The following is a 6,000-nucleotide window of genomic DNA, read 5'->3' as shown; positions in this document are numbered from 1 at the left end:
ATTATCACTCAGCGCATTATTCTTATTAGTACCGTCCTCTCCATCTGGTTTTTTAAAAATGAGCCAGAGGTATCGTGGCTTTCCTTGAAGAACACCCAAATTCCAAGTGTAGGTAGTGTGTTCCAGTTTAACGTGTTGACATCTTCTTTTAAGGTATGATACATTTAGCGGTTTCTTTGAGTTAAGTCTTCTATTTAACATCTCTTCCGTTTTAAGATTAGGAGTATATTCACTGATATACCAACACAAATCATTAATAACAAATTTATTGTTGTCTCCAAAAGCATTTTCATCCCCAAAAAGCAACCTATTTACATTATCATTCCTTTGTAGTTGAAATCTAATTTTAAGACCATACAAAACTTTATCATAATCGCAAAATCCAAATATACCTTTAAGAGGTACTGCTACGGTAAAACTATTCACTGCTTTTGTTTCATCATTATACATTGACTTCCTTTGACTATAACCAGGGTCTGCGTTTGTACCCGTTGACATATCAGGAATAAAACCTTCAACAGCTCCCTTACCCATTCTATCACTAAACGAATATAGTGTAAATTTCATCATTTCAGATGTAGCAGAGACATAATCAACCGCTTCAACCTCTTGTGTTCCAATATACAGGCGGACACTGTCAAACATTTTCCAGAAGAAATCATTTACGAGTGTAGCATTAGTATTATTCGCAGCCTTAGTGAATTTAAATTTACACAGCAAGAAACTATCAGCTATATTCAAGTAAGTTTGTTGATTATTTATTTCAAAACTTTTTGTTCCGTTTGAATTCCAGTCTGTTCCTGTTATAGCATTTACCTTAAAATAGTCTTCCTTTTTAGTGGAGTTTGAAATGATAATCGTATCATCCAAATCATAGATACTATCAATCGCTTCCATACTTGTATTTATATAGCATTAAAATTGTTGAAACCCTGACCCAAGTATTTTAATGATTTTTTGTCGTTCTTGTGAAGATAGTTGAGTTTTACCTTTTTTTATTTCTTTGATTGCTTGTAATTTATGAGACTCCTTTTGAGCATCTTTTATACTCTTTATAGCACCCGCAACGGAGCCCACGGCAGAAGCAGTTGAACCAATTAGGTCTTTATGTTTAAGGATGGTTGAACCAATACCCATTAGAGTATCAATTATCCCATCTCCTTTATTTCGAAATTGATGACCTACACCTCGTTGTCTCTTAGGTTTATAGTATCCTCTACCCACATACCTTGTATAGTCTGGTGAAAGGAACATGCCCTCCCCTGTAATTATTTTATATTTTCCCAACTCGTGTTTTCTCACAATAACCATTATTTATTTATTGAAAAACTTCACGTAGGTGAATTCTGATGGATATAATTTCATCATTAAAGGATATCATACGATTATCTTGGTCGGTTATCCTAAAATTTACTCTGTATATGGTTTTTCCTGACACAGGTAAATAGACAAGATTTTTTGGTTCCATATTAAATTTATAACCAATCGGGGTTGAGTATGCACTGAATGAAAATATTGTATTTGTTCTTATTCCATCGTTATAAGCACCATCAATCAAATCACAATGAATTAATACTGAATTTATACCGGAGGATATTTGGATAACATTATCACTGTAAAACGTCCCGTTATTTTCAATCTTTTTTGAAGAGAAACCCAATAGCTCTCTAAACGAATTTTCAATCGTGAAATCAACTTTATAATTATTTTTAAGTTTAATAGTTGATTTTGAAGTGTGTTTTTGAATATCTATTACAATATTTTTTGGTTCATCACCTTTTTCTTTCATAAGGCGAGAGACTTCTGAAGATATTTGAGAAATCTCGTAAGCTCCAGGTGAAACAGTTATAGTTTTATATCCACTTCCTGGATTATAACTAAACTTGCTGTTTTTCTCTGTGATATTAAACAAGGTATTATAAGTTTCCATCGACAATAAAGATGCCTCATATGAGGTAAGGGGGTCAAGTTGTAGTGGGTAAGGGAATGAAGCTGTGTAATCGCTCGTTGTGAAATTAAAACTAAGAATTGTGCTTCTCATCTTATTTAATATCTAATAAAATATCTTTGTATTGACATTTATTAATTATTTTCATATTCATCAACTGATCTAAAATGGCTGAGGATTCATTAAAACAATTGTTGTTTCCAGCCTTCTTACTACCTAACAACAATAATAGCCTATTAACTAATTGTGATGGGTCATTTGGAAGAAAACTAACACCTGAACCAAGTTTACTTAAAGCATCAATAATATGTTTCTCCTTCTCATTCTTCTTACTTTTACCAGCAACAGAAACTCCATAATCAAGTGCATTTAACAACTCAATATATACCCTATCTTCCTCTCTTTCCATATCAAGTGGTTCCTCAAAATATTTTGAACCGCTGAATCCGGGGTTTGTTAGAAGAAACATTAATCTTGGAGTTAATTTAACATTTGGTTGAGTAGAACTCAAGAACATCAATTCATCATTAAATATCAATACCTTTTCTTCCACAAGATGAAACACTGCTGGTTCTTCTGTTGGAATGAGACCTGCTCTGGTTTTTGAACCCGCCGAATATTCATTGTTTTGAAGAGCTTCCACAACATAATTAGGGGGTTGATTTACCTGCTCAAGTTTCCGAAATAATCCCTCGTCATCATATTCTAATTCACCAAGTTCTTGTTTTGTTATCTGACTAAAATCTTTGAGCATTTGAAGTTTTTTCGGAGTAAATTCTACCGTGGGAACTGTAGGTGAGTGTTGAGTTTTCAAAAGTGGTTTAAAGAATTTCTCTTGTTTTCTTTCAAAGGCTTCTTCACCAGTTAGTTTCTGTCTCCGTTTCTTCTTTATCTCTTCCTGTTGTTTAACAACTTTTGAAACTAATTGTTGATGTTCCTTAAACTTTCTTTCTCTTTCTTCGGTATTCATTTTCTGTATTTATTTATTGAAAAATATCATTTAGTATCTCATCTTGTTTCACAACAATATATTTATATTTTCCAATCGTGTGTTTCATATAATTTTCAAATTCTTTTTTACTACATAACGTAGAGCAATTATCTCTCCAAAAATTATTTACATCTATTGAATTTAACTTAAATAAAATAAAAGTATTGGCATTGTTTCTTATTGAGCGTCGAGGGAGTTGAAAATATGATTGACTAAGATATATACAATTACAAGAAGAATGTCTCCCTCTTGTATAGTAGCTATCCATTACTGTTTGGTTTCTCTCATTAACACAATCATCAAAGATGACGAGGTTCTTTTTTGATTTATCTAAATCTTGAGGTGAAGGTATATCATCCGTATTATCACTGAGAATACAAGTTATGGGTTTCGATTTTGATTTCTGTGTATCACAAAATAATTGTATTATATCTTCAATATTATAATCATTCAGTTTGTTTTGAAGTTTAAATAAACCGATAATGTCTTCCTTTTTAAGACCTGCATTAAAACCCTGTGAGAGTAGTTGATACTCGGGTTGAAAACTTGACTTTGTAAAAATTATTAAATTATCATAATCTAAAAAATTAGGACCAAGGAGCATCTTTAAAAGTAAACAGGTTTTCCCACATCCGCTTGAACCAACTATTAGACATCTCAATGAATTTGGAATGTTTTTATGGTTATTAAACTTTATCTTATTTTCCCAAACGGGTAAAAAATCATTCATTTATATATTTGGAAAACAAGTCATCTAACTTTTTTTGAGCTATTTTAGAAACTCTATATTTTATCCTGAGTTCGGGTTTAATTTCAAAATAATTCATTATTTTATTTATATAGTATCTTGTATTAACATTTCCATTAAAATTATTTTGAATAATAAATATCATTAAACCCTTATACATTTCCTCAATACAAAGAGTCTCTTTCCTTGTAAGAAATGGTGTATTATCACCATAATGCTTAACATTCATCTCTCTTATTAATCTTGTAAAGTAATTCATTTTTGGTTCTAATTTAAAAGAGTTATATGTTTTTTTATATTTCTTATTATCATTAATTAGAATATAATCACAGAATAAACATTGTTTATATGAACCCTCATTATTAAGCCCTATTCTATCACAAGCTGGACAATTCTCTAATTTATCATATGGAGAGTCTGGAAATTCTAAATATCCTTCAGAACTTATCATATTTATATAGTAAATTTTTACTTAAACTAAACGCAAGTTTATTCATTAATAAATACAATGTTTCAAAGCACAAAAGACAAATTTCAATCAATCTCTACTTTGGTGGAAGATATAGAAAAATATGTCAAAGATGTTAAATTGAACAAAGATAAATATGGAAATTTTTGGGTAAAACCAGTTATGGAAAATAACATGAGCCCCTCTATTTCATTTAAAGGAAGAGCTCTAACTATACCTGGAAAGACATCCATTAAAGTAAATCTAACAAAAGTTTCTCCTCTACTCCTGGCAATTTATTCAAAGCTTGAAAAAGTGATTGACCACGATACTTTGAAAAAGAATGATAAGACCATTAATAATTCTAGAGGAGACATTTGTATTTTCTTTAATAATCCAAAGGGTGTAGATCTAAGTAAAATGAATGATGTTAATATTTCTGGTGAAATGTCATTTCGTTCTATGATAGTTAGAGATTATTTAAAGATAACTTTTGATATTAAAAATGTAGAGATTGAATCCGTTAATGAAAGAAAGTATATTGGTATAGATGGAAAGGTTTTTTCTGCTAATTAAATATGAGTCATTACAGCAGTGAAGATTTTACTATTTCATTGAACTCGGACGATAGTGATGATAGTATTTCATTGAACTCGGACGATGGTGATGATAGTATTTCATTGAACACAGATGATAGTTATGATACTAATAGTTTGTGCTCAAATGATAGTTATGAGAGTAGCTTTATTGATGACTCTGAGTATGATTCTGAGTATTCATGTGATAGTTATGACTTAGATGATTCTGAGTGAAAAAGTGTTTTAGTTTAAGCACAGCGATATATATAAAACGGAGCTGTAAAGCTCAAAAGTGTTTTATTTTAAGCACAGTGATATATATAAAACACCACGTTTTCTCACGCTATAAATATGGTTTATTGTGATACTTGCGAGAAGGAAGTAAAATATTATAAACAACATATTCTCACCGCAAAACATACATACAACATTTTAAACAAACTTTCCCCTCTTCCACCTGAAACAAAACACTGTTCTACATGTAATAAAAATATCCTCAAGAAAGGCTTCAAAATACATCTTAAAACAAATCTACATTTATCAAATTTTATCACAACTAAAAACTCTGATGGAGCATTCAAAGGACATATTAAAATAAGAGTCTTTAACTTCAAACCTCCTGAACCAGAGTCTATAGTTGATGCTGTAGAAATAGTTAAACCTGCTGTTCAAACGTTGATTGAAAAAACACTAAAGGAAATGAAACCACTTAAATTTTATATGGGAGTAAAATTAGAAATGACAAAGGATGAAGGAGTTATAGATGCACCATACATGAGAACTGAGCCACACTTTATATCTTCATATCAAGATTTTAAAACATCAGGAGTCTATGATGAACTTATTAAACAAGAGCAAGATGTGGATAATTCAATCGTAGGAAGTGGATTCAATATAGGAAAAATTATTTACATAGACATTCATATTCTTAAATCAGATCCTCTAAAAGCTTCTTCTTACATTGATTTACCCAGTGTTATCAAAAATAGAAAAGCAGTTATCAATATCAAAAATAAAGACAATAAATGTTTTCTCTGGTCTATTTTAGCACACTTACATCCTCCACATTTTCATGATGAAAGAGTATCTCATTATAAAAAATATGAGAATACATTAAATACGAAAGATCTAAAGTTTCCGATGACTTTAAATGATATTCCTAAATTTGAAAAGATGAATAATTTATCAGTTAATGTTTATGGTCTAACAGAAACAAACAACATTCAGGTTTTAAAGCTTTCTGACAATTGTAAACAAACTCATATTAATCTTCTATATTTTAATTCA

This window comes from Myxine glutinosa, chromosome 4 (assembly GCF_964187855.1).
Source record: "Myxine glutinosa chromosome 4, kmMyxGlut1.1, whole genome shotgun sequence".
Classification (NCBI taxonomy): Eukaryota; Metazoa; Chordata; class Myxini; order Myxiniformes; family Myxinidae; genus Myxine; species Myxine glutinosa.
Note: the sequence above shows the minus strand (reverse complement) of the source record.